This window comes from Pogona vitticeps, chromosome 3 (genome assembly GCF_051106095.1).
Source record: "Pogona vitticeps strain Pit_001003342236 chromosome 3, PviZW2.1, whole genome shotgun sequence".
Lineage (NCBI taxonomy): Eukaryota > Metazoa > Chordata > Lepidosauria > Squamata > Agamidae > Pogona > Pogona vitticeps.
Window position 1 is genome coordinate 240,633,253 of NC_135785.1, and position 14,147 is coordinate 240,647,399.

At 44.4% G+C, this 14,147-nt stretch overlaps 1 protein-coding gene across 6 annotated transcripts in view; it reads left to right on the plus strand.

Moving 5' to 3' along the window:
- The first annotated feature begins 5,654 nt into the window (after nt 1-5,654).
- LNX2 (ligand of numb-protein X 2) overlaps nt 5,655-14,147 on the plus strand; it is an 83,629-nt gene continuing 75,136 nt past the window's right edge. The window contains exons 1-3 of one of the 6 annotated variants that reach the window (XM_078390008.1): nt 5,658-6,068; nt 12,409-12,582; nt 13,969-14,091. The gene's annotated coding sequence lies outside the window, so the exon portion shown is untranslated. Of the gene's footprint in view, nt 6,069-12,408; nt 12,583-13,968; nt 14,092-14,147 lie in introns of all 6 variants that reach the window. The other 5 variants (XM_072993731.2, XM_072993732.2, XM_072993735.2 and 2 more) reach the window with 5 other exon arrangements.

Below are 14,147 nucleotides of genomic sequence, written 5' to 3' on the forward strand. Positions count from 1 at the left end.
AGAAGGTAGATCGGGATCAAGTAGTAAATTCCTCAGTGATTTACTGTAGGTCTTCAAGACTTGTTTTGTGCCCTTGGACCTGTCTACGCAGGGTTACCCCTCCCCTCCCAAAATAAAAATGTGTCTGGGGATGTGAGCTTTCTGTATCTGTGTGTGCACTTGTGCATGTGCCTACACAACCACAGGCCTTGGGTATTATTGTGCATCCTCGCTGTAGAAAGCGGCAGTGGCAATCAATTTCAGAATCCCATTTTCCTGCGAAAAGCAGGAAATTCAGTATGTTCTAGACTACACTGTAGGATTGCAATACAGTACTTGATTTCTTCAGAGAGTAGCTATGTCATATTGAATAATCAGATTCCTAAACCACTGAGCTGTCTAAAAGGTAAGAATTCAGTTACCTCCTCTGGCTTCCCTTTGCCAAGAATCACTCTTCCCCACTATTGCCTGAAATTTTATCATCCAGGAAAAGGCTTCACTGTTGTCACACAAATTGGTAAAATAACAAATAGTGATTTTTTTTTTTTTACAGTAATGTAGTGATAAACTTTGAAGGGTAGGTGCTCATCATGATAGTCACCATAGCCAGACCAAAGAGCATCCAAAAATGCAAGCAGCCGCATTACACACACAACAATTCTAGCAGTATTCATCCTTAGAACAGGTCTTATAAAGGAAATAACCATTCATTCAAGGCCAAACAGAAAGAGTTCACAAAACTATATTAATTTAAATACTTAAATGTGGAGTTTTTTTTCCTAGGGTTTTCTAACTAGAGAGAACTCAGAAGTAGTTTACCATTCCCTTCTTCTGGGGGCATCCTGGGACTGTGTAGCATGCCGAAAACTATACAGGCTGGATCTTCTGGGATGCACAGTGAGGAATTTATCTTCCAACCTCTGTCACTGTAGCCAAATGTCTAAGCCACTGAGCTATCCAGCCAGATCACAACAATAAATTTCTGCTCCAGCTGTTGTGAAGATAACAGTAAAGTTCAGAGAAGGATAGCATGAGGGTGTGGGTGGATGTGCCCAATGATGTCACCAACTGTTCTAGTAAAAAATCCTAGGTAGATAAAGGCAGCAAATGAATGAATGAGTGCCCTAGTTCACTTGTGTCAAACTCAAGGCCAGCAGGCCACATCTGTCCCACTCGCAGTTTCATGTGGCCCTCAGAGTGTTGCCTGCTACTGTGCAGTGTACAATATGCAGATACTTACTCGGTCACCCAAAATGCTCTGCAAGGATGCCCAGTGGAACTTCTAATCCCAGCATTCCAAGCAGCGAAGAGTCAGAAAGTGCAGCCACTTGTGTGGCATGCAGCACCTTGGGAAATGTAGTCCTGGCTATTGGCCACTTCTTCTGCTTGCCATTATTTCTAGACTTTGATTATAGACTGTTACTTTCAGAGCTAGTTATTACTTATGTTATTACTAAAAACAGTAATAATTGAATGAGGAGGATTATATTTAATATGATAAAGATACATTTATATAGTCTTACAGATAAAACTGGCCCTTTGAGGGCAACCATAATGCCCATACGGCCCAAGATGAAATTGAATTTGACACCTCTGCTCTAGTCAGTGCATTGACCCTGTGAACCCAATTCCATTAAATCACTTTAAGGAGTGATTTCCTGTAAGACTATGTTCAGCAATCTCAATCCAGGTCCTTCCAATCCAGGTCTATGTCCACAATATAGGACCCGAAAGCAAGATCAAAATATGGCTGCCACTATATTACAGGTAGAAGTTTTATTCACATAGAGTTGCAAATCAGGTTGAAGAGACAAATCTCAGAAGGAGCACGTAAGACTCTTTAAACCAAGGAGACTATTTGTGAGTAAATCTTCATAACTGTATCTTTGTGTGTGTGCTTGTGTGTGCATGTGCACCATCAAGTCAATTCTGATTTATAGCAATCCTTTTCAGGGTTTACTAGGTAGAGAGCACTCACAAGTGGTTGATCATTCCCTTCTTCCAAGGGCATCCTGGGACTGCGCAGCTTGCTCAAGACTACACAGGCTGATTCTTTTGGGATGCAGACTGGAGAACTGAACTGAACTACCAAGCCAGCTATACCTACATCTACAGAGTGAAAACTGGGGTATTCTTGAAGCATGTATTTCATCCAAAGTAAAGAAATATAATTCAAGACTCCAGATACTATTATTTATGTCATTATTATTTTCACAGACATTGTTACCACTACAGCAAAAGTCCCAGGTAATAATGTTTAATGAAGGTTGCTGCAATGTAAAACACACATATCGTTGAGTAATACCCACTAAACATGGTCATATTTACTTCTGTGTAAACAGGACTGGACAGTATACGTAGCTTTAAAAGTTATATTACTTAGTTAACCAGTGGTCATGCTAGCTATAACATTCTGGGAATTTTCCCCCCAACCCAAGTCAACTACTGTTAGGCACCCGTACTTAACTTAAGAGGACCAACATGGATTTCCCCAATATAGATTGACAAGACTGGTTGTTTTGCTCTTTTTATCCAACTTTTAATGAAAATTATTGATATTATTTGTGTTCTATCCCACACCCTGCCTTTCTGCCAGTAGAGGGATCCAAGACAGTTTACAACTGATTAAGAAACATATGGAAGTCACATCACAATGAAATGGCAGTATTAAAACATGGTTGACCATATAACAATATTAAAAATACACTCATGTAAAGTCAAGGAAAGTTACATTGTTATTAAAACTTGCAACCATGTGTCTGAAAAAAATTGCAAAACTTGTATCAGTTTGATGCCTTTATTAAAACATCTCTCTGGAAATTCAAAAAGCTTGCTTATATGAATGTTCTGTTCTGATCAGCCTTTGGATTACAAAGTGTGGTGTAGTGTATAGAGTGATAGACTAGGACTCTGAAAAACAGAGTTCGCATCCCCACTTGGCTATGGAAACTTACTGGGGAAGCAGAACTATTAAAACCATTAATGTAATATCTCACTTACCCTGAAAGCCAGTAAGTTTGGAAAACTCAGCAGTGGCCAGAGGATTGGAGAAGATCAGTCTACATCCCAGTCCTAAAGAAGGGCAGTGCCAAATAATGCTCCAACTACTGTACCATTGCACTCATTTCACACGCTAGCAAGGTTATGCTCAAAATCCTACAAGGTAGGCTTCAGCAGTATGTGGACCCAGAACTCCTAGAAGTACAAGCTGGATTTCGAAGGGGCAGAGGAACTAGAGACCAAATTGTTAACATGTGCTGGATTATGGAGAAAGCCAGAGAGTTCCAGAAAAACATCTGCTTTTACTTCATTGACTATGCAGAAGCCTTTGACTGTGTGGACCACAGCAAACTATGGTAAGTCCTTAAAGAAATGAGAGTGCCTGACCACATATATGTCCTGAGAAATCTATATGTTGGACAGGAAGCAACAGTTAGAACTGGATATGGAACAACTGAAGAACTCAAAATTGGGAAAGGAGGACGAGGCTGTATATTGTCCCCCTGCTTATATGCAGAAGACATCATGTGAAAAGCTGGACTGGAGGAATCCCAAAATGGAATTAAGAGTGCAGGAATAAATATCAACAACCTCCAACATGCAGATGATACCACTCTGGTGGCAGAAAGTGAGGAGGAATTAAAGAACCTCTTAATTAAGGTGAAAGAGGAGAGTACAAAAATGGTCTGAAGCTCAACATCAAAAAAAAAAAAAAACTAAGATCATGGCCACTGGTCCCATCAACTCCTGGCAAATAGAAGGGGAAGATATGGAGGTAGTGACAAATTTTACTTTCCTGGGCTCCATGATCACTGCAGATGGTGACAGCAGCCATGAAATTAAAAGACACCTGCTTCTTGGGAGGAAAGAGATGACAAACCTAGACAGCTATGTTTTTCCAGTAGTGATGTATGGAAGTGACAACTGGACCATAAAGAAGGCTCACCGCTGAAGAATTGATGCATTTGAATTATGATGCTGGAGTAGAGTCTTGAGTCTGGACTGCAAGGAATCAATTCTGAAGGAAACCAACCCTGAGTGCTCACTGGAAGGACAGATCCTGAAGGTGAGGCTCCAGTACTTGGCCATCTCATGAGAAGAGAAATCTCCCTGATGTTAGGAAAATGTGAAGGCAAGAGGAGAAGGGGACGACAGAGGACGAGATGGCTGAACAGTGTCATTGAAGCTACCAACATGAATTTTACCAAACTCCGGGAGGCAGTGAAAGACAGGAGGGCCTGGCATGCTCTGGTCCATGGGTTCACGAAAAGTCGGACACAACTAAATGACTAAACAACAATACAGTGGTGCCTCACTAGACGATGATAATTCATTCCACAGAAATCGCTGTTTAGCGAAATCATTGTCTAGCGAAAAGCATTTCCCCATTGGAATGCATTGAAACCTGTTTAATGCATTCCAATGGGATAGAATCGTTGTTGTCTAGCGACAATCAGACATAGTAAAGCTGCTTTGCCAACTGCCGATCAGATGTTTAAATCGCTGTCTTGCAAAGCTTAGGTCCCAAAAACACCTGTTTGCGAGCGCAGAGGGAGCTGTCAAAATTGTTGTCTAGCAAAAATTGGTTTGCGAGGCAGGGACGAAACATTATCCAGCGAAATTCCCCCATAGGAATCACTGTTTCACGAATCGCTATAGCGATCGCAAAAAGCCAATGTCTAGCAAAAAAAACCTGTCATGCGGGGTAACTGTCTAGCGAGGCATCACTGTAAGTTGATTCCGATTTGACAGCATATTACAAGGTATTAAACTACTATGGATTTTGGATTCTTCTTTTGTCTAGCATAGCTCTGTTATTTTTACTTATTTATTTATTTATTAGTAGCAGTTCTAAGAGCTTACAGAACTGTGCGCCAGAAGATGAGGCGATGGCTAGGCATTGACCCAGAGGATGCCTTTAAAGGGGGAGAGAAACTCAGGAGGACCAAGGAAAGGAGCAAAACAGAAACCTTAGGTTTAGAGGCGGAAGAGGCCTTCACAAACCCACTACTCGATCAGCTCAAAGGCTCCAGCTGGCCCCTAGAGAAAAGAGGCTGCTGACTTGGGATGGGGAAATCTTTGGCCCTCCACGGGTTTTTTGGGGGGGGCGGAGGGGGGGCGGCTAGAGCTCCCATAATTCATTACAATTGGTCAACTGGCTGGAGCTTCTTGTAGATGGGCACCTAAAGGATCCGGCGGGCCTACTTCGGTCTAGTCTAGACCGCTGGGCTCTTCTTACAGCGGACTTCCTCACCCATTTTCATTTGCCATCAAGTCTCCACCTGCTTTCTTGCCAACTTGTTTAATTTCCCGGAGCTTTTTACTCCGTCGGCTGCTGCTGCTCCTCTGAACCAACCTGCCAGCATGTTAGGGCAGTGATGATCAGTTATACAAATGCCACCCCCCTACGCCCAAATTGTATGTTCTAAAATACAGTATATACAGTATATCCTCCGCTCTCTGCCCCCCCCGGGGGGCGCTGACAGTAGGAGTCGGGTCTTTCCCGCCTCGCCCCCTCTCCTCCCCCCCCCCCGCGACGCCGCTGGCTTCGGCGCTTCCCCCGCTCTTCTTCCTGCCCAGAGCCAGCAGCTGCCTTCCCTCGGCGTCAGGAGAGTGACAGGGGCAGCAGCCCTGGCCCGGAGCGGGGGACTCCCTGTGGCCTTGAGCAGCCGGGTCCCGCCCCGGCGAGGTTCCGATAGGTTGCAGGCGTTTCTTCCCGCGGCTCTCGGGCGCTCCTGAGTGGCCCAGACGCGCAGTCGCTGGAAGCCCCGGGGAACAAGGGAAGGGAGCAGAGGGGGGAGGGAGGAGGAGGAGGAAGAGGAGGAGTAGCCCCCCCCCGCCGCCGGGAGAGGGAGAAATCGGCGCTGGCGAAGTCCTGCCTGGAGTTTGTCTCCTTCCAGGAGGAGCGGAGGAGGAGGAGGAGCTAGACGGAGCCAGCGGGGCCGCGGCGGCGGCTGCGGGGCGAAGAGCCTGCCTCTCCTCCCTCCCCGCGGTGGCTCCTTCGCCGGAGCGGTCCGCCCTTCGTAGCGCGATGCGTGCGCGGGACGGGGCCGGGGGCCGGGAGCCCGGAGCCTCCGCTGCCCACTAGGGTAAGTAACTTCAAGGGGCGGCCGCCTCGTCCGCGGCCGCCTTTCCCCATCTTCCCCCTTCCTGCCTTCCTTCCCTGCAAGAGATCGTCTCCCTCGTCCCCCCCCCCCCCCAACCCGCCATCGCCGCCCGGGAGAGGCATCGCGCCGGTCGCTGGTGGGAGAACGAGTGCTATTACCTGCCCCCGCCTCCCCCGCTCCGCCTCACAAGCTCTCCCTGGCGCTGCGGCTCAGTTGAGAGTCTTCTTCCAGGTTGGATGGTGCGAGCTGGCTGGCAACCCCCCCCCCCCGAGCTCTCCGCAGTGGGTGCTGCCCCCCGGGGTGCCTTCTTCCTACCCCGTGACCAGCTGCCCTGCAGATCGGCTTCCGTGACCACCTGCCCTGAGATCGGCTTCCGCCACCTCCGGGGCTTGGTCTTTTTGCCCGCAGGCTCGTGCGCCTCGTCGCCTGCCCCTCGACCAGCCTCCCCTCCTCCTCCAGGCTTTCGCGTGCCAATTTGATCGGCTTCATTAACAGCCCGCTGAAAGGCAGTTTGATCGAGCCTCCTCTGATCAGCAGAGGAGACGCGGATGGTGAGTCCTGGCTATAGGAGGAGTATAGGAATGCTTTGCCCCCCCACCCCAAAAAACTGGCAAGGGGGTGGAGGGAAAAGGAGTCAATCCGTGTAAAGATGGGAAGGTAAGTGAAGGGGTAGGAAGGTTGTCCTCCACCTCTCCAGCATCTGGAAGTGGTGTTGCCACTTTCACACAGACAAATATTGTGTCATATATGGTATTTGGGGGTTCTCCCTTCATTGTGATTTAAAATATTTCATTATTTATTACACTGACCCCTGAGAATAGTTTTGGTAAACCTACAGGTTTCCAAAGCAGTGGTACTCAAAAGTTTGTGAGGTTGTCTTCTCCAAGGAAGCACTATTGGTTGCTAAGTCACCCATGCACCCCCCACCCCACTTTCTCAGACCGATTTTGGTGTATGCTTGAATGGAAGCTGTTATGGACTCACTTGTAGTATTCTGGGGTGCTTGGCCCTTTATTTTTTACAGTGGTGTCCTGTCTTTTTGCTTCTGTTTCTCCCTCAATGAAAGAAATATGTTGCAGGTATGTGTCTTCTCCTTCTCTCCTTTCTCTGTCAATTCGATAGTTTCCAGACATGAGCTGAAACTGAGACCCTCGAAACTGAACTGTCTGCCTTTATTATGCCTTTGCTGATGGAGTATCTCTGAGGTCCCACCCCTCAAACTGAAACTCCTAGAACAGAGTTTGAGAAAGATTGCTTTTGCAGATCAATGAACTCATTGATTGGCAGGAGATGCTAAGGGCAGTTCCCGGGAGCAAAGTTCAAGCATGTGATACAAATACATGCTTTCAAAAAAAAAAACAAACCCAAAAAAACCCAGAGGGCTTTCTCACTGGGCTTTTGGTTAGGTGAATGTTTAAATACCTGTGATGGATTAGTGTGTCCCACCAAGAGGTTGTGGTCTGGAATCTCTTTCTTGTGCATTGTTTACATTTAGTCATTCTTAGCCCCAAAGGTACGTAATAGCCAGTTTTTAGTCTATCATCAGGGGGATCTTTGATTAGTAAATATGTATAATGGTCTTGTGTTGAGTAAATATCTGGCATTGGGATGGGTATATGTAGAGGATGGATGAGCACATCCTACAACACTGTTCTAGCTGAGTGGGATAAATATGTCTGAGCTAAAAAGTATGAACACTATTGTTGTTAATATTGTGTCAAAATCCCAAAATTAGTAAGACTACCAAAAAAAAAATATGCAAAGTCAACTTTGTGTTATGATAGAAGCCTTCATGAAGGCTCTGGGTTGCTGTGTGTGTCTGTGGTGAAAAGAGTCAGGCAGGCATTGTGAGGATGTTCTGAATCAGTGCCTTGTTGCCTCCCTTCTGAAAAAATGTGGCGAAGGGATAATTTCCAGGAATCAGAGATTATATATGTAATTTGAAGATTATGTACTGTATTTGTTTCATTAAAACATGTATATCCTGCCATATACAAGAAGATATCAGGATGGGGTATGGCCAATTACAACTTTAAATGAACTGTGAAATGATTTGGTCAGTTTGGCATAATAGAAGCCTATAGGGCCAAAAAAGGAAGAAGCCTTAAACCCATAACTCTGTCAGTCAAGTGAGAAGTGCAGAGTACTCAAAAACAGCTGTGTTTTAATTTGTTACCAGAATGAAGCCAACATTGGTAAGTCTAGGGAGAAAGCTATTCTACAAGAACCAAGGAAGTGCATATTCCAGTGCTGTGTATAACAATGGGACTGTCTTCCTGAAGCCAATTGAGTTTTGATTTGTTCTATACCTGAATGGTAGATCTTGAATACATTCTTAGGGAAGGGGCTTGTAGGTTGATGGCAGAACATGTGCTTCTTTCCCATTTTCTCCAGCTCATAATGGCAAAGACTCCTATCTGAAGCCCTGAAGATCTGCTGCCAGCAATACTTACTATTGCAATATCCAGTACTGTATTGTGGATAGCACCGAGGAAGCTACACGAGTGGTTGCCTTAATAAATGTTAGATTCTCAGCTCTGCCAAAAATCCTTCCTGATACAGAAGAGACACAACAATAAACACACAAATACGGCTGTTTCATCTGTAAAGGCCACCATTTCCTCTGTAACCTCTAGTTGTGTATATACTTTATATCTACCATACACTGAGATGAACCATTGCTTGAGGACACCAGAGCTCTCTGTGCTGACTGGCCAGGGAGACATTATGGTATCAAACAGAGGAACATTTCTGCTGTGCTCCCTTAGAGCCTTTTAATTGGGCTTCAGAGCCAGGATCTGTACCATATCACTGAACTGTTGCTCCTACTTCCAAATTTGTTCTGTGCACGGAAGTTAGATTCTTTCTCAACTTCTATTTTTTTAATCTTTCATTGAGTTCTCCATTCTTGTTGTTATTCTAAGTAAGCTTTTCTGTGCTTCATATGATGGCCCTGTTGAAGAGTTACTCCTTGCTCCTGTGTTGTATAGTAGACGAGTGGTTTTCAGCCGTTGACTCTGGATGTTGTAGACTATAACTCACAGAAGCTCTAACCAACATGGCCACTAATCAGGGATTCTGGGAGGGCCAGATTTTGACAACAGTGTTGCATACAATACGAAACATGATGGTGAAAAGATCTGGATGTGTTTAAGGCAACTTCCTATGATGTCCTAGCAGTGACTCACACTCCCTGTTCTTGCTACAAATGTCCTACCTGATATATCTGAAAATTACCTGTAATGCTTCATCACAGCCCTTTTTTTGGTCTTTTTACTTCCCATTTTTCTGTACACAAATCATTCAGATGTCCCTTTTTATGAAGGCTTCTTTAATGGGCTTCCAAATTGATTTTGTTGTCCCCTAAAGGATATGATTTTATATACTTCCTTGTGATTAATTCAATTATGTAATTGTCCCACTTCTTAAGGTCATCTGTTTGATTGGGTGTGGCTTCACAACCCTGCTCTGTTACCAGTGCCTCTCAGCGATATATCGATGGCATCTTCAGTCTCGAAAGACTATGGTATCATGCTCTGTATCGAGGACTTGGAACAGCGTCTAGTGTGGCTGAGAAGGCCAATTTGAGAGTGACAATCCCTTCCACACTGAAGACAAATCCAATCTGTCCCCTGTCCAGCTCCCTGGTTTTGCTGGTTTTGAGTCTGCCTCTTTGCCTTGGCCTGCTGGACAAGGGTCTCTTCAAATTGGGAGTGGCCGCGATGCAACGCCTGCCTTCAGGCTGAACACTCAGATGTCAGGATTTCCCATCTGTTGAGATCCATTACTAAGGCCTTCAGATCCCACTTGTAGATGTCGTATCGAAACTGTGATCTCCCTCTGGGGCGATTTCCCTGCACTAATTCTCTATACAGGAGATCTTTTGGAATCTGACCATCAGCCATTCTCACGTCATGCCCAAGCCAACGTAGACGTCGCTGTTTCAGTAACGTATATATGCTAAAAATTCCAGCTCATTCTAGGACTACTCTATTTGGAACTTTGTCCTGCCAAGTGATACCAAAAATGCATCGGAGGCAACGCATATGGAACATGTTCAGCTTCTTCTCCTGCCGTACACAAAGGGTCCAGGACACACTGCAGTACAGGAGTGTGCTCAGGACACAGGCTCTGTAGACCTGGATCTTGGTATATGTTTCTTATTGAGCCATACTCTCTTTGTGAGTTTTGAGAACATGGTAGCTGCTTTCCCAATGCGTTTATCTGGCTCGACATCTAGAGAGAGAGTGTCAGAGATTGTTGAGCCAAGGTACACAAAGTCATGAACAATCTCCAATTCTTGTGTGGAAATAGTAATAGAGGGAGGTGAGTCCACGCCCTGGCCCATGACTTGTGTTTTCTTCAGGCTGATTGTTAGTCCAAAGTCTTGACAGGCCTTGCTGAAATGATTCATGAGTTGTTAGAGGTCTTCAGCAGAATGGGGAACAACAGCTGCATCATTGGCGAAGAGGAAGTCCCGTATGCATTTCAGTTGGACTTTGGTCCTCGCTCTCAATCAAGAGGGATTAAAGAGCTTTCCGTCTGATCTAGTCCAGAGATAGACACCTTCTGTTGCAGTTCCAAAGGCATGCTTCAGCATGGCAGCAAAAAAGATCCCAAAAAGGGTTGGTGCGAGGACACATCCCTGTTTCACTCCGCTTCAGATGTCAAAGTGATCTGATGTTGAGCAATCAAAAACTACAGTGCCTTTCATTCCCTCATGGAAGGACCTGATGATGTTAAGCAGTTGAGGTGGACATCCAATTTGGGAAGTATTTTAAAAAGGCCATCCCTGCTAACCAAGTCAAATGCTTTTGTGAGGTCTATGAAGGCCACAAAGAGTGGCTGTTGTTGTTCCCTGCATTTCTCCTGCAACTGTCTGAGGGAGAATACCATGTCAGTGGTGGATCTATTGGCTCGAAATCCACACTGTGATTCTGGATAGACTCTGTCTGCAAGCACCTGGAGCCTCTTCAGCACAACACGGGCAAGCAGTTTCCCTACAACGCTAAGAAGAGAGATGCCACGGTAGTTATTGCAGTCACCCTTGTCTCCTTTGTTCTTGTACAATGTGACAATGTTTGCATCCTTCATGTCCTGTGGTACTCCACCTTCTCTCCTGCAAAGACAAAAGACTTCATACAGTTCGACCTCTCAGCAGGGTGTCATCAAATTTCATCAGCACATATCATCTTTTATTCCCCAAAGGCACAGATGAAATTAGTGTATTCAAAAGGATTCCTGAGAAATGCTACCAGTTATTCCTCCCTTTGCCATCACCTTGAAAAAATTGCCTTTCTGGTGGTAAAGGGACATCATACTACCAGAGGAATTATTGTTTAGTTCACCGTTCTGTTCGCTTTTGGAAATAGAATAGCCATGGTGGGACATGATAGCAGCATCTAAATTTTGTTAATCCATGGTATCTGGCATGTTGTTGTGTTTGGAATGTGCATTTGGGGCTGGACCCATAGTCTCCATTGGTATTTGATATTTTTTTTTAAAAAAGGCCATTTATGCTAAGTTCAGTTATGACAGAGTGGTCATTAGTTCCACAGGCTTTGTATAATGAGATATTTAAAGAGCTGTCACAGGGAAGCTGGAGCAAACCTGATTTTTGTAGCTCTAGAAATTAGGACCCAAAGTAATTAATTCAAATTTTAAGAAAGGAGAGCTCATCTAAATCTTAGAAAGAACTTATTGACAGTAAGAATGGACTGTTTCAGAGGATGGTGGACCCTTCTTCTTTGGAGGTTTCTAAACAGAGGTTCAATGGTCATCTGCCAGGAATGCTTTAACTGTGGATTTTCTGCTTTGGAAGGAAGTTGGACTCAGGGACCCATGTGGTCCCTTCCAGCTCTACAGTTCTCTGGTTTTATGACTTCCCTTAGGCAGGGTGCCTTTCAATTCTGTGGATGGCCAGGTTCTTTGTTGCTTTCTCTTGAAGTACAAAAGGCATTGCCATGATATCAGACCTCACTTATGTTCTCTTTTCTTTAAGCCCAGCTCCTTGCTTTCTTTCCTTTTAACCAGTTTCCTGAATGTGTGCTTTGTGATTAATAGTCATGTAGGGGACAAGAGGAGAAGGGGATGACAGAGGACAAGATGGTTGGACAGTGTCAGCGAAACTACCAAGATGAATTTGACCAAACTCTAGGAGGCAGTGGAAGACAGGAGGGCCAGGCATGCTCTGGTCCATGGGGTCACAAAGAGTCAGACACGACTTAATGACTAAACAACAACAGGGGACAAGAGGGTTTGTAAAAGAGAACTGGCCTAGTAGGAGAGGATGAGTAGCGCTAATCCCTTTGTCCCTTTACAGATGGAGTATTTGTCTGTGTTGGAGACCAGATAAAGAAATTTAAGCAACAAATGGCAAGGATGTATGGATTGGATTGCAGGAGAGATGAGATGGCTAGAGGAGGGCTGAACAGCCCCTCCCATCACTTTCCTCTCCTTTTCCTCTCTCTGCACTGGCTTAATACAGCAAATACAGGTTTGAGAAACTTATGTTTTCTTAATGTCTGGTCCAGTGTATCTTAAGGGAAGAGGTGGTTATAATCTTCCTCCTTTACTTAAGGAATTTGCAATACTTTTTTTTCTCTGGGGCAGTTTTTACTTCTCTGAAGCTATAATATGGCTGGATAATTCTGACATGACAATAAACAGATTTCTTGTACAATGCCAAGAAAATATTCTCTTGTTAGTGTTTAATCCGTTGCCCAAATACTATTGAATAGGTGTTCGTGACTGAGACACAATTATGGCATAAAAACATACTGTGAAGAACTGGGGTGACTTTGGGTAAAATCCCTATTCAGCCATGACATTTACTGGATCGTTTTGGGCCAGTCACTGTTTCTCTGTCTTGCCAACACTACAGGCTGGTTCTGAGAATGAAAAGAGCAGGAGAGAACCTTCGGGTGCTTAGCTGCTATGACATGACTTGTGCTGAATGTGAGGATAAACATTGCATTAAATAAATAATAACAGTCGTCACAACACCAATTGTTTTAGATGTTCAATGAACGCACAGGGCTGGCCCTTCTGACTTCCTCTCTTCATCCCCTCTCATTGCTAATGCATGCTCAGTGCTATTTGATTGTTTACTTTTGTAGAAATCCGCTATTAAGTACTTCTGAGCTTCATTTAATTCCTTTTTTAATTACATTATATTGTGGGCTTAGTCTCCTCCCCCTGCTTTTGTACACAGTAAAAAAACCTGTTACGGATTAGCTTAAGGTATGTTTGACGATCTGTTTTTAAAAATAATAATTCTAAATTATAAGTGTGGCTTGACCTTTTGTTAAGAAGAGGTGCTGTTCCTGGCTGGCTAGACCTTTCATCTCATTAAAACCAACAATGTGGCCAATGTGAATTCTTTCTGGGTTTTTCCCCCCTGACTTGTTGATGTTTTACACTTGCTACGCATACAATCAGAAAGAAGATCAAGAGGGCTTAGGAAGTAACATCAGATGGGTTGAGCTGCTGCCCCAGTAAAGATGCTTGTGCCATATGCTGCTCTCACTTAGGAGAAACAATTTTCCTTTCCATAGAAATGAAGCATATCAGAGATGTGAGCCTGGTGAAAAACGTATTAGAAAATGTTTGTAAGGTGGGATAAAAGATACCGTGGAGGATGAATTAAGATATTTGGGTATAGCCTTAAAATCCTGGCATTGCAATGGTCAGAAAGATGATATGCTAATGTGTAATTGTTTAGTAATACAGTGGTTTGGGTCACAAATAAGGAAGAAAGTGCCTCGCTTTACGATTGCCCCACATTATGACGAATCCGCTTAACGACGATCTTTTTGTGATGGTCTAAATGGGGGAATTTTGCTTTGCGATGATCCGTTCCCTGCGATTCTTTTTCTAACAGCTGATCGGCAGTTTCAAAAAAAACCACCGGGTAATTAAAATGGCTCCCCACTGTGTTTAGGGATGGATTCCTCGCTATACAGGCAGCGAAAATGGCCGTCGTACGGAGGATCTTCACTGGACGGTGAGTTTTTACCCCATTGGAACACATTGAACGGGTTTCAATGCATTGCAGTGGGG